The sequence below is a fragment of the Mixophyes fleayi genome, chromosome 8 (assembly GCF_038048845.1).
Source record: "Mixophyes fleayi isolate aMixFle1 chromosome 8, aMixFle1.hap1, whole genome shotgun sequence".
In the NCBI taxonomy this organism is placed as follows: Eukaryota; Metazoa; Chordata; class Amphibia; order Anura; family Limnodynastidae; genus Mixophyes; species Mixophyes fleayi.
The window spans coordinates 66,731,698-66,757,320 of record NC_134409.1 but is presented as its reverse complement, the minus strand read 5'-3'; positions in this window follow the sequence as shown (position 1 = coordinate 66,757,320).

Here is a 25,623-nt window from a genome sequence, read left to right as displayed (position 1 = left end):
CTGGTTACATTAGCTTGTCTGCATACCTGCCTGTAGTGAACATCAGTTGTATTAGAGTCTGTTTACTATTTTGAATCAGTGTCAGAGATACTTCTGCATTACCTTTGACTGTCTACTGCCAGAGATTTTCTGCTGCACCGTGTATCTATCTAGTATCCTGCATATCATTTTGCCAGATCAGTACTGTGACTCTGTCATTATTCCGTCTGCTGCTGAGTTTCAATAAACCATCTTATATCACAACACAACCTCATTCTTCCTGCAAGCATATTCTTAACAGTAAGTGTATAGGTTTAAGACCTAATTTGCTTTATCTAACAGTCCATCACTATTGGGTATACATTTCCATTTCTTTATATGAAACATGCTGACCGGAAGAAAAGGGTAGATATCAAAAATATCTATTTACTCAGAGGATCAGCTGTGATAATAACTTGACACTTATCGCTGTGAAACATCACGTAATATGAACTTTGATGAATGGTCACTAATATGATATATTGAACAGGGGTGGACTTTGGAATATTTATTTGAACATACTTGTGGCAATAATTTATCACTTTAGGAGATCAGAAATTTGTGACTATATAGTGATAATATATTACTCTTTTATATTCTCTGCTTAACTGTGTATCAACATCAGATATACATTCCCCCTAAACATAACACCTGTGTTAAAACTAGAGATGCTCGGGCTCGGATTTCCAAAAACCACGCCCACCCGTGGTTAGCAGATCCGAGTATCGAGCTGAGCCGGTTCGGTACTTTTGCACTCCCTCGGAACTGAAAACGAGGCAAAATGTCATTGTTCCATCGTTGGATCTCGCACGCTTTGGATTCTATAAGTACCACCTTCCACAGAGATCTGGTGCCACTTCACAGACAGAAACAGAAGGAGTAGCAGGGTTCTTGGAAGTCTACAGTGCAGTTGGGCAGCATCATTAATGAAACAGAAAGAGCATGGGTTGCAGTGTTTTTGGCAGTCTCCAGTGACATTGTACTGTGCCATAGCTCATACAGAAATAGGAGTGGTGGCAGTGTTCTTGCCAGTCTACAGTGTCAGTGCCATTGCTCATTGTCATTGTTGGCAGTCTCCAGTGACATTGTACTGTGCCATAGCTGATACAGAAATAGGAGTGGTGGCAGTGTTCTTGCCAGTCTACAGTGTCAGTGCCATTGCTCATTGTCATTGTTGAAACAGAAACAATAGGGGTGGCAGTATTCTGAAAAGTCTCCAGTTGCATTGCTCTGTGCCATAGCTCATACAGAAACAGGAGAGGGGGCAGTCACATTGCTCTGTGTATGAGTGCTAGTTCTGCAACTGTCAGTGAGGCATCGTCTTGTAAGGTCAGTCTTGACAATGCAAGACCTTGTCATTCAGACTGATAAAGTGGTGGCCAAATACTATTAAGTGTAAAAGCCGACCTGGAAAAAAACAGTAAGTTAGAAGAAACTTTATGTTCAGATTCAGAAATGACACAAAAACCCTGAGAAGAGTGTCTATCCACGAGTGCTATGTGTAAGCCTGAACTTTCTAATACTGTACTCATAAAGAAGCCTGCTTTCAGCATTTCTGCAGATGTGTTGGACGAGCAGCCCAAGTGTAGCCGGTGATGCACAAATTGAGGATGCCATTTTGGAATTGCAACAGGATGAGGGGGATATTTGTCTAGCTGACAACGGTGTTAATGAGGATATTGATGACGTTGATGTTGTTTGTGTCAGTCCTGCAGCAGTGGAAGCAGTTCTTGCCAGTAATAAGAAGACCATTGTTATGCCTGGGCATAAAACCAAAAAAATCCATCTCTTATGTGTGGAACTATTTTTACCCAAATTCTGACAACAGTTGTCTAGTCATTTGTAGCATTTGTAAAGCGACAGTCAGTAGAGGTAGGGACCTTAACCATCTAGGAACCTCATCCATGTTACTCCATTTGAAGAGAGTTCATGGGAAGCTTTTGGGAAAATCATAAACTTATTCTAAAAAATAACAACAAGCAGTCCAGCATCAACTACCTCCCTTCTCCCACCTAGATCCTGGCACCTGCAATCTACATGCCCAACACCTTCCTCATCATTATCCTCACTAGTGATCGGAGTTAGTCCTGCATCCAAGTTGCTAAGGCTAGATGACTGCTCCACTATCCAGGATTCCTCAAAAGAATTCTTGAGCGTTAGCCCCGCTGCTGCTGGGGGTGGATCTTCATCTCAGATGCAGACCAAGAAGAAGACTACTAGAAGTTTACAACAATTGACTGTTAAACAATCCTTTGCAAGAGGAAGCAAGTATGAAAGCTATCACCAAGTTGCAGAAGTCATGTCCAATATCCACTAATAATGCAGCTGGTTTTAGATAGTTAATTGAGGTCATGTATCCCCGTTACCAAATTCCATCAAAACACCATTTTACTAGAAAAGATATTCCTCACCTCTATCAGAAGGTTCATAAAAATGTAATAATTGGGCTACAAAATGCCATTCTACCCACTGTACACTTAACCACAGATATTTGGACAAGCGGAAGTGGACAAACTAAAGATTATATGACTGTGGCAGCCCACTGAATTGGTGATTCGTCTTCACTAGCAGGAACAGCAGCAGCATGTACCCAACTACGTCACATGTTTCAGGAGGAGGCTGTGTATAACTGGCTTCATTATGAGGCATACAGCTGACAATCAGTTACAAAAACTAAGAGATGTCATTGCTACATGGCTTATCCCACTTGAACTCTTCTCAGGATATGACATTTCTGATAACGCCACCAATATTGAGAGAGCATTACAGCTGGATGAATTCCATCACATTCCCTGTTTTGCTCACACAATCAACTTGGTGGTGCAGAGCTTTTTGAAAAATGACAGGGACATGCAGGAGATGCTGTCTGTGGCCCGTAAAATTTCGGGACATTTTCGGCATTCTACAACAGCATGTAGTAGATTGCAGCAGCTGCAAGAACAATTTAAATTGCCCTGCCACCAACTGGTAACAAGGTGGAATTCTACCGTTTATATACTTCTGAGGATGGAGGAACAGCGAAAAGCCAGCCATGCTTCTTCCACAAACCATGACATTGGGAAAGGAGGGAGAAGGTATTTTAGTCCAGCGCAGTGGAAAATACTTTCTGTGTTGTGCAAGGTCTGAAATCATTCAAAGTAGTCATCTGTGAAGTGAGTTCAGACACTCCTAGCTTGAGCCAAGTGATCCCTTAATTAGACTTTTAAAAAAGCAGTTTGAGAAACTGAAGGAGATGAAACAAAGCAATTACGCTAAGTATGTCGGACTTTTAGATCAAGTACTTTATTCGCTTCGCCAGGATCCAAGAGTCATCAAAATCTTGAAATCGGATCACTACATTTTGGCGACTGTACTTGATCCTCGGTTTAAGAGCTATGTCTTCCCTTTGTTTCCAACTGACCCAGATCTAGGAAAGAACTTAGCATTCCTAAGAGACCCAGGGTTGATGCAGATGACTCAGCACAACATTTTGACATCTGGGGGTAAATGTATCAAGCCGAGAGTTTGCCGGCGGGTTTGAACAGTGGAGATGTTGCCTATAGCAACCTATCAGATTCTAGCTATCATGTTGTAGAATGCACTAAATAAATGACAGCTAGAATCTGCTTGGTTTTTCAAACCCGCCGGAAAACTCTCAGCTTGATACATTTACCCCCTGGTCTGGTCTAAAAGAATTGACCCAAAACCATGACACCTCTTCTATAACTCCACCTAATCCTACTATCAACATCCAATGGATGGTGGAGGATTATTTTAGCAACACTGTACAAATAGAAACATCAGACAGCCCCTTTACATACTGGGTAGAAAAAAAGGCAATTTGGAGACCCATGTACAAACTCGCTTTGCAATACCTAAGCTGCTCACCCTCCAGTGTGTACTCGAAAAGAGTTTTCAGCACAGCCGGGAACTTTGTCAGCGATCGCCATAGGAGGCTACTTCCTCAGAATGTGTAAAAGATGATGTTCATCAAAATGAACTACAAATTCCATGAGGAAGGCCATTACCGCCAATTACATCACAGTACAGAGACTTCTGTAATGGTGGATTCCAGCGTCCAGCGGGGATGAATTAATACTGTGTAAAGATGATGTACACACTGATAAAGGTGAGGATGAGGCTGAGGATGATGACAACAACATCTTGCCACTGTAGAGTTCATTAACAGCACTGTTAGCTTAGGTGCCTTAAGTCCATTGTTAGCTTTTTTTGTAGGGGCCCAAACAAACCAAGCACTTCAGCCACAAAAGTGGCACTCCTTGTCGCTGAAGTGCTTGGTTTGTTAAAGTGTGCATGCCCTTTTTAAGACCCAACATAAGGGTGGGTGTGAGGGCCCAAGGAAAATCTCAACTTGCACCACTTTTCTTTTCTACCACTGCTGTGTGGCAATGTTTCCTAGATGTGCTATGAACTGCCGTGTGTTTGTGCCATTGATCTGCCAATTAGATTGCATCAACTACAAGAACAATTTAATTTGCCCTGCCACCAACTGAGGCAAGAGGTGATAACAAGGTTGAATTGCACCCTTTCTTTAGAGGATGGAGGAACAGCGAAAAGCCATCAGTCTTAGAGTTCATTGATTTATTAAACTGTACCTGCTACCCTCCTGTTTCTGTGTGAGTTTGTTAAATCTTTTTAACATATTTCCATCTTGCACTGTTTGACATTTTGGGATTGGTCTATCAGTTTGTGTAACAGTCGACACTTCAGGTTTCAACAGTATTATTAGGTTGCCAATTCACATGGTGGACAGTATGATTAGGTAGACTATTCAAATGTGGACAGTATTATTATAGGGCTAGGGATATGGTTAAGGACATGTCTAGGGATAGGGACAGGTCTAGGGATAGGGACATGAAAAGGGATAGGGAAAGGGATAAAGATAGGGACAGGGTTAGAGTTAGTGATAATGTTGTCTACATTTGAATTGTCAACTTAATAAATACTGTCTACATTGCAATTGATGTCCTAATAATACTGCTGATGTCATTATATTGTCGACTTTATAACCTTGTCTACTGTGCTGCCCATCAATCATATTATGTGAATCCAACATAAGGTTGAGTGGGAGTTCCAAAGGACAGTTCCATCTTACACCACTTTTCCTTTCTGACACTGTTGTGTGGCAGTGCTTCCTAAATGCTGTGAGTTTGTGCCATTACTAATCGACAGAGCAACCAGGCAGCTCGCTGCAGTCTTAGAGTTCATTGGCAGTACTGTTAGCTTACCTGCCTTAAGCCCATTGTTAACTTGTTTTGTGGGGACTCAAACAAAGCACTTCAGTGACAAAAGTGGCATTCCTTGTCTCTGAAGTGTTTTGTTTGTTAAACTGTACCTGTTTCTGTGTGAGTTTGTTAAACCTTTTTAACATATTTCCCAAGGGCAATTCCATCTTGCACTGTTTTACATTTTGGCTTTGGTCTATCAGCTTGTGTAACAGTTGACACTTCAGGTTTCAACAATATTAATAGGTCACTGTGACTGGATCACTTGTAAATAACTTATGGAATAAATTTATTTAAAGGAAATAGCACAGGGCGCTTATTTCTATAATTGCAAATGTACTTATTTTTGATATTGTGTGTATTTTGGTAAAAGAAATATATTTATTTCTGAGATCAGGGGAGGAAATTTGTTTTTAGTTTTAACTTTGCTAGAGGAAATGCATTATTTCTGAGGTATATACCTGATGTAATAAGCCTTTGTTGATGAAGGCTTTTGTGTATTTTGGAGTAGGGAAATGACTTGTTTTGGCTTTTGTAACTTTTCTTTGGGAATGTGTATTCTGCAACTCTCTGAAGAAAGGACCCATGTTACTCTCTTGTTAATTAGACATTTTGATGTGTGAGGGTCCAGCATCTGAAGGTACAGGAAGGTTTAAATAGACTTGCTGTAAAATTTTCTGTGTCTAAAACAAGATGCAGTAAATCACAGCAAGGTTTTAGAATATCACAGATAAGCGTAAATAGTGTTAGCTTTGCATTGCATGTAAATCCATGTTTGGAAAAACATATTGCATCCTGATTCTAAAAATAGCTCATACCTCAGGGGGCTGGCTTACCCTTTGAGGCTGTGTTCAAAACTGTATAAAATGGGATAGAGAAGCAAGTCATGTTTATTTGCTCACCCTGGTTGTAGGAACCAGTGAGCAGGTCAGATGAAACAAGAAGAACAATTTTCAATACAAAGAGTTAGAGTTGGGTCCAATCTGCAGGCCACAGGGATAGAGAAGTTTCCATGCAGGTCTCTGAAGCAAGTCATGTTTATTTGCTCACCCTGGTTGAAGGTACCAGTGAGCAGGTCAGATGAAACAAGAAGAACAATTTTCAATACAAAACTTTGCATTGAAAATTGTTCTTCTCAAACAAACCAAGCACTTCAGCCACAAAAGTGGCATTCCTTGTCTCTAAAGTACAACAGATATATATCGCACCGGGCAGACTCTTCCTCCTTAGCTTAAAAATACCTAAGCGCGCCGATTGACACAAATAAAGAAATATAATAAACCTCCTCCTATGAATGGGTCTTAAGATAGAAAAATCTGTCTACTAAGTTAAATTCAGAACAAGTATTAATATTAGATATTGTTCCTGTCTACATAGAAATAGATTCCATCCATAGAGTAGATAAGAGACTATCTATGTCTTCACAATGTCCATGGGAGTAATCCTATATAGTTCTCCCTTCCTAATATGACATATCACAGAATGTAATCTCTGCCCCTGGTCTCAAATAAACCACCTATAGAGCTAACCTCAATTTTTTTATTGTTTAAAAAATAGTATCCATTATAAATAGCCCCTGGAGGTATATCCTTAGCCATTAGATTAATAATAAAGTAGGTAAATCATTCTGGATTGTGAAGTATATAGTATGTTAGTGAACGGCGCGCTTCACTACCAATGTGCGTTTCACTAATTATCTTTCTCAAGGCAACCCGATGTAGCCTTGAGATCGATCTCTTATAATGAATAACTCCGCCTCTATTACACATCATCCTCAATAAAGTTTGTTAGTAGCCTTCTCATTACACAATAGGACTTGTGTAATGAGAAGGTTGCTGCCCAATTGACAGAATTACACCCACCCCTTCATGATGTTTAGTCCCTGCTGTTATCTTAGATAGGTGGTAGACAATAAGGCTATTACATGGGCTAACATAGCTGTGATGATACCAGGATGTTAGGGTAGGAACCCAGAAGAAAGTCCTGATATCAAGGGGTTCAGGATCACACAGGCAAAGAAAAGGTGTGGATACAACGGTATCTTTATTACAGCTAACTGCAAACAATAGCTTATATATATATCAAACCATAATTCAAACAACACCCAGTGTTCACCAAACTTCAACCATCACCCAGTAACACCCCAGTGTTCAATAACCCCAAATTGTTTATAACGAAAATAGTTTTTCTTTACCAGTCCAAGTTATAGGGGAAGGATGATGTCCGTGATTAATAGAATAAGCCAGGCAGAGCAGACAAGTCTGCAAGTCCAGGAAAAGCTTGTAATCCAATAGCCACAATACTTCCAGGTAAATTCCTCCTCAGCACACGGGCAGCAGTCAAAACTCCAACGCCAGTAGCTTCTAGAAGCAAAAATCCCACACACAGAAATCTCTCCTGCAGGCCTTCTTAAAGGAACAACATTTCCCATGTGTGGAATCCCTCCCTGCAGGGTTATCCACAGGTCACAGATACTGGGATTGGCTGGCAGGTATTAGGGGGGTGGAGATGGGAGTGGAGAGCTGTCCTTCCCTCATGGCTTTCCCTCCTGCTGTTTTGGAGACTAGGAGTCTGAAACAGATCCAGGGGAAACAATAGCTGCTCCAACCAGTTGCTGATTGACTTATTCCTGGTTAAGTAAGAGAGCCTCCCTGTTTTAACCCCTTCCAGTCATTTGTGATGTCAGAGGGGCTCCAGCTAATCTCAGCTTCCTGTCTGTAAGAGGGGGGGGATGCCTTAGTCAGGAAACAGTACATCCACCATGTTGTAATCCGATATAATGTTCAGATGAATACATGTAACCCACCTGGCTTTATTTAAGAATAATATGGTCAACTTAAGTCCATCTCATAGGTTTTTATACACACTTAGATTATGTAACAAATGAGGTTAATAAATTAATGCAACCCAATGTTCACCTAAGCACAAGCAACTTTCATTCTAAGTGTTTAAAATGACAGATGGGGAAAATGATGGCTGTCAGACCCATCGCGTCACATATACCTCCCCCTTCTTAAATCGGGGCAGAGGGACTGGTCTCTTTAGCGGGACCAGGAGGGATGCCTCGGCCAGGTGGGTTTTGGGGTGCCTCTGTCCATTGTCCATTTTGACCAATCTCCTGGGGTGGACATATCCCTGGATCTGGTGGGCGTTTATTTAACAATCCACAATCTCTCAAAGTTCTCGCACTCTCCCATAATTTTAGTTCAGTCTTCCTCCCTGGGTGATGCAATCTCCCACCCACATAGAATAGGCAGAATATTAAAGCATCCAAATAAGTTTGATAATACCACTTGGAGTTTACCGCTTTATTCCCATCCAGCTGCATGTATCCATCTTTTTGCAAAGTTCCCCCCTCCCCCACATCAATCTCCACAGTGGGCACTAACACCTTCGCCTCTGGCGCATCAGGGTAGTGAGTATCTCCCTCCTCCCCCACTTCCATAAGTGAAAGCTGCAAAAGAGTAGGTTCAGTTTGAGGATCCACGATATCCAATGAAGATGTTGGATCTGTAACTGCATCCTTGTTATCCCAGGTACTTCCAGCAAACTCCTGTATTGGGTCACTGGAGTCATTTTCCATGATTGGGTTGCACAGGGGTAATAACCTGGAGTGTCCAGCTAAATTGACTTGTAACAGCTGGGATCCCCACTTCTTTTTCCTGCTTCCTTTCTGTTTACTGGACAAAGGACAGGATAAGCAGGTTTTAACAGAACTTTTCCTGGGTGGCTTTTTGCCACTTTTATTTTTAGCCTGTGACATTCTGATCTCCTGCGAGTCTGTAGTTTGGAGATTAATAGGGCTCAATTGATGTTTCAGAAGTACTAAGCCAAGCATATTACTGTTTTCTCCATTTACCTCTTCAGCCTTCCCTTGTATGTCAGCAGTGTTAATTATCTTTGAAGAAGTACTTACAGTTCTGTTAATGTGCTTTCCTGGAGAAGGAAAATCTCCTGGGTGGTAATCCAGGAGTCCAGTTCCCTGATCATGTTCAGACACCTTTTGCACAGTTCCTGTAAGGACACCCCATTCTGTTCCACTCAGGGTAATTTTCAGAACTGTGAGGTCTTCTAAAGGAGAGGAATGTGACTCTCCAGAATCCTTAACAGGGCCACTTCCAATTATCACTTCTATTTCCTTCCCATTGTCCTTTGTTGTAGGGACTAACTGATTGTCACTCTTTGTGTTCTCCCTTTTGACCCCTGGCATAACAATTCCTTTTTCCTCTCCTTTTAATTCTGTCATATAATCTGTAATAATGATTTCTGCTGAGATCATATGTTGAGCAGGCTTATCTTTCTTTTCTGTCAGACACGGGTACAGCTGCACATCATTTGCATTGGAGAGCACACATGTGCTATCCTGCATTACTTCAATGGGTAACACGTTTTCAGACACAACAGGGGTGAATAACTGGCCTTTTCTGCAATTCTGGGCTGACTCATACACAGTCTCAGGTGCCAGTAGCTCTGGCAGATTATCACAAGATGCTACATGGTACTGGTACTTACATGGTAGTTCTTTTCCATCCAAGTCACCAAATAGGAGGATCTCTCCTAGTCCTTTCTGATTACTCAGAGGTACAACATCCTCACCAAACAGTTCTTCTCCAGCCTCCCTCAAGATGGTAGCTTGGGCAGCTGTGTATAATCCGGTGGGATTGACCTCCCCCTGTTGGTTACGGTGGTCAGCGGGAGCAGAAGAGCAGTTGTAGGTTATGATACTCTTCCTTAAACTGGAGGGCAAAAACATTTCTCGATAAGTGCTTGTCCCAAGGGTGCTGTCTTGGGAGTACCATTGATCACGCAGCATAAAATCACTGTCCTCTAAATCAGCAAAAGGAAACAGGTAGCACAAATTCTCGTGTGGCTTTGGACTAATACCCCTCAATGTTTCTGTTCTTTGGTTGGCCTCCCCCTGATTACCAGACTGAGAAACACCTTTTTTAGTATGTGACAAAAGAGATTGTAATTGGCGTTTCTCAGTATTTATTCGATAACACTGATCCTGCCACATTTCAGTGTCAGTGAGTCCTTGTAGCAATACCTGGTCCTCTGCTTCTTCAAAACTCTGTTGCAGACATTGCATTTGTTCCCAAAGGGGTATGTGCGGACCTAAAGTCAGTATCCATTTCCTATAGACACTAAAGGCATTGCTGGGATTCTCCTGATCCTTTAAAAGACGTTGGAGGATATCCTTATGCGTGCAGTACAGGTACGGTACACCTCTAATCTGACATTCTACAATCAATTCCTCCATGCTCATTGTTTCCAGTGGGTCTGTGTAATCCTCTAATGGGGATGATTCAAGGATTAAATTTGTGGGGGGCTCCTCAAACATCTCTCTAGGTTCCAGCAGCCTATTTTGGTCCTTGCTTCCATCTATCTTGGTTGCCAAGCACATATCATACAGGTACTGCTGATTATGGTTGTAACTAGGTTTTCCCCTGGCCAGATCCTGCATAGTACAAATAACTTCATTTGTAAAATCATCCCATCCTGGTTCATCCCGAAATTTCCAAGCACTTGCTTCCTCTTTCAACATTAGGAACAAATCCAACAGGTTCTCCAATTTCTCCTGTAGACTGGCTCCTTTCCATGTAATAATCTTTGGGCACTCCTCATCCCAATAATCAAAAATGTGCTGCATTGTGGTGGGGTGGTGCAACACATCCATATCCCCATCCTGCAGACACTCCCACAGTCCTTCATCCCAGTACACCTTTCTCCTGGTTGTACTGGACTGTATCATCCCTTCCTTTGGGAACTTTTGCAACAATGGGCTGTGATCTGCTCTCCTCTTTCCAGAGCTCACATCCATTTTACTTCCAGGGGTCACCTCACTGTGATTTCCCCTCCTTGAGACACGGTTCCATCTTCCGTTCTCCACTGGCGGGGTTTGCCTCCCCTTATCAAATTGGCACTTAGGCAGCATCTTCCCTTGCCTCTTGCTTTTGGCACTTGCAACTGTCTTTGGCAATCTGGACATTATAGCAACTGGTTAACTACTGAGTTATAAATTGAAGGTGGTGTTGGTAAGCTATTGCACCTTTACTTTGCAGAGCCTTGGGTGTTTCACGATACAACCCCCTGCACTCTACCTGAACATCAGGACTGTGTGATCCCACTGCTTGCCACCATTTGTGATGATACCAGGATGTTAGGGTAGGAACCCAGAAGAAAGTCCTGGTATCAAGGGGTTCAGGATCACACAGGCAAAGAAAAGGTGTGGATACAACGGTATCTTTATTACAGCTAACTGCAAACAATAGCTTATATATATATCAAACCATAATTCAAACAACACCCAGTGTTCACCAAACTTCAACCATCACCCAGTAACACCCCAGTGTTCAATAACCCCAAATTGTTTATAACGAAAATAGGTTTTCTTTACCAGTCCAAGTTATAGGGGAAGGATGATGTCCGTGATTAATAGAATAAGCCAGGCAGAGCAGACAAGTCTGCAAGTCCAGGAAAAGCTTGTAATCCAATAGCCACAATACTTCCAGGTAAATTCCTCCTCAGCACACGGGCAGCAGTCAAAACTCCAACGCCAGTAGCTTCTAGAAGCAAAAATCCCACACACAGAAATCTCTCCTGCAGGCCTTCTTAAAGGAACAACATTTCCCATGTGTGGAATCCCTCCCTGCAGGGTTATCCACAGGTCACAGATACTGGGATTGGCTGGCAGGTATTAGGGGGGTGGAGATGGGAGTGGAGAGCTGTCCTTCCCTCATGGCTTTCCCTCCTGCTGTTTTGGAGACTAGGAGTCTGAAACAGATCCAGGGGAAACAATAGCTGCTCCAACCAGTTGCTGATTGACTTATTCCTGGTTAAGTAAGAGAGCCTCCCTGTTTTAACCCCTTCCAGTCATTTGTGATGTCAGAGGGGCTCCAGCTAATCTCAGCTTCCTGTCTGTAAGAGGGGGGGGATGCCTTAGTCAGGAAACAGTACATCCACCATGTTGTAATCCGATATAATGTTCAGATGAATACATGTAACCCACCTGGCTTTATTTAAGAATAATATGGTCAACTTAAGTCCATCTCATAGGTTTTTATACACACTTAGATTATGTAACAAATGAGGTTAATAAATTAATGCAACCCAATGTTCACCTAAGCACAAGCAACTTTCATTCTAAGTGTTTAAAATGACAGATGGGGAAAATGATGGCTGTCAGACCCATCGCGTCACAATAGCCCAACGCTCCTCAGCTTGATTAGATTAAAAGAATGTAAACAGTAGGCTCGTCCTAAATCTATTCAAATACCCCTAGACCTGAATGTTACAATGATACCTCTGAAACTTTAGCATCGCTTAATAACAGAGGTAAATATCATTAATATATTATAGCAATAAATGTTTATGTATAATCTAGAACCCCATGACTTACTTAAAATAAAATGAATAATACCATTGAGGAAAAAGGTGAGTAGGCACAAATACTGCTACTTTTCTATTAACATAAATAAAACACAAAAAAATTATAAAGTCGAGCATTAAGTAACCCGCAATCAAAATAAAATATTGCCCCTACATTGTAACAATTACATCTAAATATTATGCACTTGTTGTTTATGAACATTATTGGACAACTGTTAAAGGTATGTATATATTGTGAGTGAACTATGAATGTGAAAACAGTATATAATATACTGTGTGAGAGCAATGAAGGAAAAATAAACCTTAAATATGTTTAATGGTGTACTATACTCTTTCAATACCAAATATGTATATACAATGTGACCCCATAACCAATAAGCTTATATATTAATATATAATAATTAAGTGAGCCCTAATACAGGGCCTTAAAGAACATTAAGTGAACACTAAGGAGTGTGTATCAAAATTGTTCATAAAATAAATTGAATTGAGATACCATAACCATAACCTTAAATTAAATGTAACGGCTTAACTATGCTCTCTAGTTGTCACTCACCGGACTGTGAGTGCTTCTTCCCGGACTATTAGGAACCGTGGACGTCCTCTATCCTGAGGGACTGCGCATGCGCAGCCCTTTCCAAACCTTCAGTGTATGTTCCTTTAACTTAATTGCCTGATCTTGGAGTCTCATTCCCCATGAGTCTCTGAAGGTGTTCCTGTGTTTCCTTGTTTATTCAGCCCTGCTGATTCCTGTGGTTTCCAAACCACTTCTACCTCTGTGGTTTCCAAACCACTTCTGCTACTGTGGTTCCCATACCACTTCTACCATCTACTGTATCATCGTGACTGTGAGCTGATTCCTATCTGCTGCCTCCGTGCACTACAGTCTTCTAATCACTTCAACTCTACCATGTATCATTGGGACTGTTAGCTGATGCCTATCCGCTGCCTCCGTGCATTACAGGCTTCAACCACATCCACTCACCTGTTCATGTTTGTGACTGCCAGCTGATTCCTATCCGCTGCCTCCGTGCACTACAGGCTTCAACCTGCAACTCGTCTGTGTTTCATCATCGTGACTGTTTGGCTGATTCCTATCCGCTGCCTCCGTGCACTACAGTCTTCAACCTGCAACTCGTCTGTGTTTCATCATCGTGACTGTTTAGCTGATTCCTATCTGCTGCCTCTGTGCGCTTCAGTCTTCAGTCCTTGTCTACTCTACCGTGTTTCCTTGAGTCTGCTGCCACTATTGCTACCGCTACTCTCCGTGATCACCTGTTCCAGTTCAACTCTGCTCCGGTGTCCCATCGTTACTGCACCTGCTGGTTGCTATTGGTTACCTCCGTGTTCCCGCAGAGACCCGCTGCTGTTACTTCTCAGCGCTACTCATCCATCTACTGCTGATCCGCTCTCCACGCCTTCCTGTGTTCCCTGCTGGTCTACCTACCTGTGCGCTGCACCTGCTAGACCCCTGCTTCACCCATCCAGGGACTTGTATCCTGCTGGCCTCCTGCCCTTCAGGTATCTCTGCACTCCTGTCTGACTGCCTTCTCCTGAACCACGGTATGCATACTTCCCATTGACTGTGCTGTGTATTGCATACCTTGCTGGACTGTGTTGGTTCTCCTCTGGAGTGTACTATCCGCTGAGTCTATTGCCATCATTGACTGTGTTATCTTATGCCGGATTACTTCAAGAGACTTTCTATATTGGCAGTGTTGTTCAGTCATTTATACATTTATATTGTGCATATTACTGTGGATCAAAGTCAAGGTGCCCGTGTATATATTGTGTTGCAGTCTCTCCCCGTGCACCTCCTCACATATATATTCAGTAGTACAACTTGCTAGTGGCAGACCACTGACTCCTGTTTACAGTTTCACCTGTTCCAGTATCCTCTCACATAGCAGTGGTACAACTTGCTAACGCAGACCACTGACTCTCATCACCTCCTCGTTTCTGTTGGACATTCCTCCTCACTATAGCAGTGGTACAACTTGCTACCGCAGACCACTGACTACCTTCACATGTCCTTTGTCCATACAGTTCCTCGTGTATTACTACCTCCATATTGCCAGTGCTGTTAGTCATAGACTTTCCTGAGCATCTCATCATCTGCTATTTCCTGTTCCGTGATCACCCTGCTACCAGAGTACCATATTACCACCTATACTGCTCTGGTAAGCCTATCACCTGGTGATCCCTGGGTAAAGACTCCTAGTGCCCGTGACAGTAAGATCAGGCCATGACAGACCCAGATACGGAACCTACCGCTAAAGAGATGCTGCAGCATCTGGTCAGCCGTGTGGAGCAACAGGATGCTCGCCAACAGCTGTTACTTCAATGTTACCAATCATTAACCTCCCAAGGAACATCTGGACAGTCTGTTACAGCTAATATTGAAGCTCCTGTGCTTTCCTCCGTTTCCCCAGTGCCATCCCAGGTGTCTACAGCTCCTACGCTTCACCTGCCTACTCCGTCAAAATATGACGGGGACCCCAAAACTTGTAGAGGTTTCCTTAACCAATGTTCAGTCCATTTTGAACTCCAACCTCAAAATTTTTCTACCCATCGTTCCAGAGTGGCCTATCTTATCTCATTGTTTTCTGGACAAGCCCTGGCTTGGGCCTCCCCTCTGTGGGAAAGAAACGATCCAATTCTACAAGATAGTGCCAAATTCATTTCCACGTTCCGAAGTGTGTTCGATGAACCAGGTCGTGTGACCTCCGCTGCTTCCAGCATTCTTCGTTTGCGACAAGGCTCCCATACAGTAGGACAGTATGTCATTCAATTTAGGATCTTAGCCTCTGAACTTCAGTGGAACACTGAAGCATTAGTTGCCGCCTTCTGGCAGGGGCTCTCCGATAAAATTAAAGATGCACTGACTACTCAAGAGCTTCCTTCGTCACTAGAAGATTTGATCTCTCTTTGCCATCGTGTAGATATGAGATTTCGTGAAAGAGAGTCTGAGAAAACAACGGCTGTCAAAGCACCTCTTCGTTCAAACCCTCAATTTCGTCCAGCTCCATCCTCTGCGATTCCCATGGAGATAGGACGTTCCAAATTATCTTCAGAGGAGAGGAAACGAAGAGTAAAGAATAGACTCTGTATCTATTGTGCTGATTCCACGCATATGCTCAGCTCTTGCCCTAAGAGATCGGGAAATGCCAGGCCCTAACTAGTTCTGGAGAGGTGAAGTTAGGGTCCCTGGAGTCCTCTCCATTGTCTATGAAATCTAAAGTCTGCGCTTTTGATGTTACGATTTCCTTTGCTACCAAATCCTTTGAGTCACAGGCATTGATTGATTCCGGAGCAGCAGGAAATTTCATTTCTAAATCACTAGTGAATCAATGGTCCCTACCAGTGATCACTTTAAAAACACCCATTACTGTGACGGCTATAGATGGATCACGCCTCATCAATGGTCTCATCACCCAGAGTACGTCTCCAGTAACCCTTCAGATTGGTGTACTACACCATGAAGAAATTTCGTTTTTAATTCTTCCAGTTACGACAAGTCCGATTGTCTTAGGCCTTCCATGGCTTCAGTGTCACTCTCCCCAGATTGACTGGCGCACCCCTCAAGTTACGTCTTGGGGGTCTGAATGTCACCATCGTTGTCTCTCTCAAGTTATTCCTCTTAAAGTACAGCGATCTTCCATCTCATCTTCCTCCCCGGGACTCCCTCCTCAGTATGCTTCATTTGCCGATGTGTTTGATAAAGCTCAGTCTGAACGTCTTCCTCCTCATCGTTCTTGGGATTGTCCGATCGACCTTCTACCTGGCAAGACTCCTCCCAGGGGTCGGGTCTATCCTCTCTCGTTACCTGAAACTCAAGCCACATCTGAGTACATACAGGAGAATCTCCAGCGTGGGTTCATTCGACCTTCCACCTCTCCCGCTGGAGCTGGGTTCTTCTTCGTCAAAAAGAAGGATGGATCATTACGCCCTTGTATAGATTTTCGTGGACTCAACGCCATTACTATCAAGAATCGGTATCCCATTCCGCTGATCACTGAGCTATTTGATCGCATCAAGGGAGCTCGGATATTTACTAAGTTGGATCTTCGTGGTGCTTACAATTTAATTAGAATCCGTTCCGGTGACGAATGGAAGACCGCGTTTAACACCAGAGATGGGCATTACGAATATTTAGTAATGCCCTTCGGGCTGTGTAATGCCCCCGCTGTTTTCCAGGGTTTCATCAATGAGATCTTTCGGGACTTATTATATGTATGTGTCGTTGTCTACCTAGACGACATATTGATCTTCTCACAGGACCTGCCTTCTCATCACCAACATGTGGCAGAGGTCCTCTCCAGACTACGGAAAAACTCGTTGTTCTGTAAATTGGAAAAATGTTCATTCGAGTTACCCCAGATTCCATTCTTGGGGTATATAGTTTCCGGAGTTGGCCTGAAGATGGATCCAGACAAAGTAAATGCTGTACTACATTGGCCTCAGCCAACTACTCTTCGTGCCATCCAGCGTTTCTTAGGTTTTGCCAATTACTATAGACGCTTCATTCAAGACTTTTCATCCATTGCATCTCCCATTGTGGCCCTAACTCGGAAAGGGGCTAATACTAAGCAATGGTCATCTGAGGCTCTCCAAGCCTTTCAAATCCTCAAAGAGGCCTTCTCATCTGCTCCCATTCTGCGACAGCCTGATGTGACACTCCCCTTCTTCCTAGAAGTAGATGCCTCTAATGTGGGCTTAGGAGCTATTCTCTCCCAACGCTCGGAGCAACAAAAATTACATCCTTGTGCCTTCTACTCTCGGGGTCTTCTGCCCGCAGAGAAAAATTATACTATCGGGGACAAGGAGTTGCTGGCCATCAAAGCTGCATTAGAGGAATGGAGATACTTGTTGGAAGGAGCTCGCCATCCGGTGACGATCTTCACGGATCATAAGAACTTGTCATATTTGCAATCTGCTCAATGCTTGAACCCTCGTCAAGCAAGATGGTCTCTTTTCTTTTCCCGTTTTGAATTAATTATAACCTTCAAACCAGCCGCTAAGAACAAGAAAGCTGACGCTTTATCTCGAGCTTTTGTGACGTCCTCTGATGTAGAAGAGGTTCCCAACCATGCTATTCTAGACCCCAAATGTATTTCTCTGGCTGCTTCATCCACCAAAATGCTACCATTTGGGAAGACCCTCGTGCCTCCTACTCTGAGGAGGAAAATCCTTTCGTGGTTCCATGCCTCTCGTTTTTCTGGACACGCCGGTGAACACAAGACCTTTGAGATTCTCTCTCGAAGTTACTGGTGGCCTTCAATGAGGAGAGACGTCAAAGAGTTTATTGCTTCCTGTGATTTATGTTCTCAGTTCAAATCCTCCCGCAGAACTCCAGCAGGGTTGCTGCGACCACTACCCATTCCGTCCAAGCCTTGGACCCATATTAGTATGGATTTCGTTACTGATTTGCCACCAAGTAAGAATCACAATACTATTTGGGTAGTGGTAGACAGATTTTCGAAGATGGCTCATTTCGTCCCTCTGTCCGGTTTACCTTCCTCGTCTACTCTGGCTGAACATTTCATTAAAGAAATCTTCCGCATCCATGGATGTCCGTCTGAGATTGTGTCAGATAGAGGAGTACAATTCGTTTCCAGATTCTGGCGGGCCCTTTGTAAAACCTTGGGCATACGATTAGCACTCTCATCGTCTTACCATCCGCAATCTAACGGACAAACGGAACGAGTCAATCAAGATCTTGAGACTTTTATTAGGATGTTCTCTTCAGCCAACCAAGACAACTGGGTAGAATTGCTCCCTTGGGCTGAATTCGCCCATAACAACATGTACCATGAGTCATCATCCAAAACTCCATTCTTTGTGGTCTACGGTCACCATCCGTCTTTTCCGGAATTTCCTGCCCTCCCGCCCACCCAAGTTCCTGCTGTGGAGACTGCTTGTCAGACCTTCAAAAATATCTGGTCTCAGGTCAAAACCTGTTTAAAGAAGACATCTAACAAATATAAGTCTTTCGCAGATAAGAAGAGGCGGGCTATTCCACCACTAAAAATTGGAGATCGTGTTTGGTTATCTACCAAAAATATTCGTTTGAAGGTTCCATCTATGAAATTCGCCCCTCGTTTTATTGGTCCATATAGGATCATTCAAGTTATCAATCCAGTATGTGTTAAACTTCTTCTTCCTAAGAATCTTCGGATTTCCAATGCCTTCCATGTGTCCTTACTCAAACCTCTTATTATCAATCGTTTCTCGACTCCTCCCTCAGCACCGCAGCCAGTTCAAGTTCATCAGGAGGAGGATTTCGAGATTACTGAGGTATTGGATGCAAAAATTTCGCGAGGAGTCCTCCGTTTCCTCGTTCATTGGAAGGGCTTTGGTCCTGAAGAGCGTTCATGGATCAAAGCTGAAGATCTTAATGCTCCTGCCCTTCTGAAGAAGTTTTATTCCAAAAATCCGGACAAGCCCGGTTCCAGGCGTTCTGTGCCCACCTTTAAAAGGGGGGGTACTGTCACTCACCGGACTGTGAGTGCTTCTTCCCGGACTATTAGGAACCGTGGACGTCCTCTATCCTGAGGGACTGCGCATGCGCAGCCCTTTCCAAACCTTCAGTGTATGTTCCTTTAACTTAATTGCCTGATCTTGGAGTCTCATTCCCCATGAGTCTCTGAAGGTGTTCCTGTGTTTCCTTGTTTATTCAGCCCTGCTGATTCCTGTGGTTTCCAAACCACTTCTACCTCTGTGGTTTCCAAACCACTTCTGCTACTGTGGTTCCCATACCACTTCTACCATCTACTGTATCATCGTGACTGTGAGCTGATTCCTATCTGCTGCCTCCGTGCACTACAGTCTTCTAATCACTTCAACTCTACCATGTATCATTGGGACTGTTAGCTGATGCCTATCCGCTGCCTCCGTGCATTACAGGCTTCAACCACATCCACTCACCTGTTCATGTTTGTGACTGCCAGCTGATTCCTATCCGCTGCCTCCGTGCACTACAGGCTTCAACCTGCAACTCGTCTGTGTTTCATCATCGTGACTGTTTGGCTGATTCCTATCCGCTGCCTCCGTGCACTACAGTCTTCAACCTGCAACTCGTCTGTGTTTCATCATCGTGACTGTTTAGCTGATTCCTATCTGCTGCCTCTGTGCGCTTCAGTCTTCAGTCCTTGTCTACTCTACCGTGTTTCCTTGAGTCTGCTGCCACTATTGCTACCGCTACTCTCCGTGATCACCTGTTCCAGTTCAACTCTGCTCCGGTGTCCCATCGTTACTGCACCTGCTGGTTGCTATTGGTTACCTCCGTGTTCCCGCAGAGACCCGCTGCTGTTACTTCTCAGCGCTACTCATCCATCTACTGCTGATCCGCTCTCCACGCCTTCCTGTGTTCCCTGCTGGTCTACCTACCTGTGCGCTGCACCTGCTAGACCCCTGCTTCACCCATCCAGGGACTTGTATCCTGCTGGCCTCCTGCCCTTCAGGTATCTCTGCACTCCTGTCTGACTGCCTTCTCCTGAACCACGGTATGCATACTTCCCATTGACTGTGCTGTGTATTGCATACCTTGCTGGACTGTGTTGGTTCTCCTCTGGAGTGTACTATCCGCTGAGTCTATTGCCATCATTGACTGTGTTATCTTATGCCGGATTACTTCAAGAGACTTTCTATATTGGCAGTGTTGTTCAGTCATTTATACATTTATATTGTGCATATTACTGTGGATCAAAGTCAAGGTGCCCGTGTATATATTGTGTTGCAGTCTCTCCCCGTGCACCTCCTCACATATATATTCAGTAGTACAACTTGCTAGTGGCAGACCACTGACTCCTGTTTACAGTTTCACCTGTTCCAGTATCCTCTCACATAGCAGTGGTACAACTTGCTAACGCAGACCACTGACTCCCCGGATACCTCCACTTGGATTCCATTCCTTCACTCTGACAGCGGTACAACTTGCTATCCGCAGACCGCTGACTCTCATCACCTCCTCGTTTCTGTTGGACATTCCTCCTCACTATAGCAGTGGTACAACTTGCTACCGCAGACCACTGACTACCTTCACATGTCCTTTGTCCATACAGTTCCTCGTGTATTACTACCTCCATATTGCCAGTGCTGTTAGTCATAGACTTTCCTGAGCATCTCATCATCTGCTATTTCCTGTTCCGTGATCACCCTGCTACCAGAGTACCATATTACCACCTATACTGCTCTGGTAAGCCTATCACCTGGTGATCCCTGGGTAAAGACTCCTAGTGCCCGTGACACTAGTACACCAAAACTCCAATCTAGATCATACCTCTAGAGCACTAGACCCCCATGAAATTAACATCCATAAATAGTAAGAAATAGGTTGCTGATATATAGTTGTCCCTAAATTACAGAAATACCATGAAAGTATTGTAGTCATTCAGCCCCCGTGGGGCCAAACTGTCCATGAGGAAGATCCTTTTTGATTCTCTCATCAATAACACCTAATTGAGGTCACCCCTCTTAATCCCCTTTTTGATTTGTTCCATTGCAAATGCCTGGAGTCTAATAGGATTACCCTCATGACATTTTAAAAATGCTTGGCCACCGATGTTAGTTGTTTAAGGTTATCCTTGTCTTGTTTGTCCCTCCTAATATTGCCTACATGTTCCAAAATTCTTTTCTTAAGTGGACTGCTGGTCATGCCCACATAATGTAGGTGTCACGGGCACTAGGAGTCTTTGCCCAGGATATCACCAGATGATGGACTTACCAGAGTAATATAGCTGGTACTATGGTTCTCTGGTAGCAGGGTGACAACGGAACAGGAGAATCAGCAGATGGTGAGAGAATGCTCAAGGAAAGTCTATGACTAGCAGCAACGGGTAATGAGTAGATGTATGTACACGAGGAACCAGATGGACAAGTAAACGTGAGGAGAGTCAGTGGTCTGCGTATAGCAAGTTGTACCACTGCTATAGTGAGGAGGAATGTCCAGGAGTAGCGAGGAGGTAGTGAGAGTCAGCGGTCCGCGTATTGCAAGTTGTACCGCTGTCTATAGTGAAGGAATGGATTCCAGGTGCAAGTAGGTAACGGGGAAGTCAGTGGTCTGCATATAGCAAGTTGTACCACTGCTTATGTGAGAGGATACTTGAAACAGGTGTCACAGGGAAACAGGAGTCAGTGGTCTGCGTCAGCAAGTTGTACCACTGCTATATATATGTGAGGAGGGGCACGAGGAGATGAATGTAAAGCAGAGTATACACGGGGCACACAGAACTTGATCCCACGATGATATCCACAATACAACAATAACTGACAAGCGCTGCTTGAAGTATACAAAGTCACAATAGCTATCCAGGTAATAGGAAACAAAGTCAATGGTAACAATAGCTTCAGTGGATAGGAGACTCCGGAGAAGAACACAACTCAGTCCAGATGGATATGCAATACAAAAGCAAAGTCAATGGAAAGTATGCATACCGCGGTTCAGGAGAGCAGGCTGTCAGAGAGACGTGCAGGGATACCTGAACGGCAGAAGGCCGGCAGGAGGAGACACCACTGGAAGGTGGAAGCGGTAAACAGGTTGGTGCAGCGCACGGCAGGTAATCCAGAATCAACGAGACAATACTCAGGAAGCAGTAGTAAGTGAAACTGGAAACATGATGAACACGGGAGAGTTGAGGCTCTCTGGTATCCAGCAGTAGTAGCGAAGGCAGCGGAGAGGAGACACGCTGATCATAGAAGAGTAGAGACGGTCTGGAATCCGGCTGCAGTAGCAGATAGGAATCAGTGGAGAGCTGACACGATAAACACAGGAGAGTTGAGACGATCTGGAACCCTGTAGTAGTAACGGAGGCAGCGGAGAGCTGACACGCTGAACACAGGAGAGTTGAGACGAACTGGAGTCCGGTAGTAGTAGCAGATAGGAATCCACTGAGTGTAGGCACGATGAACACAGAAGAGTTAAAGTGGTCTGGAAACCACAATAGCAGTAAACAGGAATCAGCTGGAGCTGAATACACGAGAAAACACAGGAACACCTTCAGAGGCTCATGGGGAATGAGACTCCAAGATCAGGCAACCAGGTAATGATCACAGGTGGTTTAAATAGGGAGGGTTGCCTGATCATCCAATCAATTAAAAGCAACAGGTACTGAAGGTTTAATAAGGGCTGCACATGCGCAGACCCTCAGGATGGCGGACGGCCACGGTTCCTGAACACAGGAGAAATGGCACTCACAGTCCGGTGAGTGACAGTAGGCCACAAGGGCAATTAAGACAGTAAATAACATTAAGGGAGTCAAAAATCATTTAGTTTTCCAAACTTTGGAATATCGATCCCTATACATATTTCTTTCAAGAGGCAAAGCACTATGCACCATATGATCCCTTAGGTTCCTAGAACTATGCCAAGTCATGGCGATTCTGTGCTCCAACAACCCTTTAAGTTCATCATCAGATTTCAAAACATATATACACAAAAATGGAATATAGGCACGGCGCTGACAATATACAGAGTGGAATAAAGTCCAAAATCTTATAGGGTTAACTAACGCCCTTATATAGTTCTGATACACCAAAAGTCAAATCCCCAAAAGTTTAAAATGTTCTCCTTAGAAGTAACCTTCGCACAATCTTGAATATGAGGATTTCCAAGATAGAAGGAGTGATCTTAAAATCGTTCCAACAGTTAACTCTCGGAAAAATATTCCAACTCGATAAGTTGCAGTGTACATACATGGGAAGAAAAAACGAGTGTAAGTGTCGTCAATATAAACACATCAATTAGGGATCCTCAAATAAAAATAGTATGTACCAATGAGCCTAAGTGTGTATGGCCCTAAAACTGATACAACACCACGTGGAAAATAGTAACAGTGACCACTCCGGGTACTAACTTACGAAAGAATCAATCCTGAAAGTTACTGGAGTAAGCCCCAAGACATATTCAAAAACGCTCCTCCTTTTAGGTATTATTAATCATCTCGATATGTAGAATTGTAGAGTGTACCCGAGAAAAAAAGAATTTTGGATTCCAACAATAGTGTGTTATCCCAATTTAAAAAATTCTTTTAATGCATATATACAAATAAAAACATAGAACTTCGTTCATATATCCACAACAGCAGTGCACATCCCTAGTGAGGTTGGACTCTTACCCCGTTTAGGATGGTAATAGGCACGTAGAAATAGTCTTTAATCCTTTTCATACGATCGGGAGCCAGCTGAGTATCTCCACATGCCGTTAGTAGCGGAAGTCGTGTCTAAACACTTCCAGGAACGTGCACCTTTGTTTGTAACCGCCCCTTGCCGACGCGTTTCAATTACATCAATCTTTATCAAGGCATAGCGGTAACATTAAATCCGGTTCCTATTTAACTGGCTTCCAGCCAATGACGGTGTCCTAAATTAGCATATCGTTGTCATGATGACTTTTCCAGATTCCAGATATTAACTCTGTCCCGTTCAATAGCAAAAATTAAAAACAAGCATAGATACAAACTTTTCTAACATATAAATAACATAACTGTATAGTGGAGCTAAAACTATATAAAACAAATAATAAAGTAACGATCCACATTCTAAATACAACAAGTGTGCAGTATGTTGAAAACGCACACAAACTTTACAGGGAGAACATGGATGCTAAATAAAATATTTATCACACACATCATAAAAGATATATTCTATCTCGTAATATTATATTGACTCCAGATATTATAGTTACTATTTGGCTGACTTCCAACCAATGGCAATATCTCAAATTAACGTATAGTGGTCACGATAACCTCTCTAAGTCGTAAAAATTAAAGTATTCCCAGTTCTTGATCAAAACAAAAATTATATAAACTCTGGAGCTACTATTTAGATGGCTTCCAACCTTTGGCAATATTTCACATAGGCATATGGTTGTCACGGTAACCTCTCCGGAACATGAAAATACAATATTCCCAGTTCTTAGTAATTTTCAGGGCAGGTAACCACCTAAGTAATCATGTGATTAACTCAAATATTCTCTCCATATTTCAAATATGTGTGTAATTTCTACCAACGAACAATGACAAAACATGTAAATCATGAATTACTCCTTTACCTAGCGATACTCCAAAGCAGGTATAATAAAGAGAAATTCCTATAACTGTATAAAACCTCCCTATAATGGAGGGACTCCATCTATATATACTTATACATATAACCCATAGTGAAAGTGAGAAAACTATGGTAAATAGGTTATAGAAACCTGACAGGTCCCAATTCTAAAGAAACCCAATGGTATTTTGAACATATTTCTTTCAAGAGGCAAAGCACTATGCACCATATGATCCCTTAGGTTCCTAGATCTACGCCAAGTCATGGCGATTCTGTGCTCCAACAACCCTTTAAGTTCATCATCAGATTTCAAAACATGCCAATGCTTTTGAAAAATGTTAGTTATCTGTTTCCACTCGGAACAAAACAATCCAATCATGCGAACTTTTGAATCAGTATCTTTAGATTTTGGGGGTAGGTAAATCAGAATTTCCCTTTGCCTCTTCTTTACAGACTTTTCAGCATTATGTATAATACATGTGCTGTATACTCTGTATTTGTAACCTGGTTTTAAGCTCATCTGCTCTTAAATCATAAGTGTTGTCTTCTGAACAGTTGCGTCTTGTTTTTAGCAGTTCACCCTGTGGTGTACCTCGGATTACCACTGGTAAATGTGAGCTGGTTGAATGTAGAAGCCTGTTAGTAGCAGTTTTCTTACAGTATATGTCGGTAATGAGTTTACCTTCCATTGTTTTGTATATTGTTAAATCCAACAAATCAGCAATTACATTTGTGGATTTCTGATGTTATTCTGAGTTTCAAATCATTGGTGTTCCTAAATGCAGGGCCGGTGCTAGGGTCCATGGCGCCCTAGGCATTTTTACAAAATCGGCGCCCCCCCCCCGCAAAAATCGGCACCCTCCCCCCTTCTTACCCCGTCTTTCCTTACCTTGTCTCACCACCGCCGCCTCTCTGCTCCGTCTCCTCCCCTCCACTCACTGACACT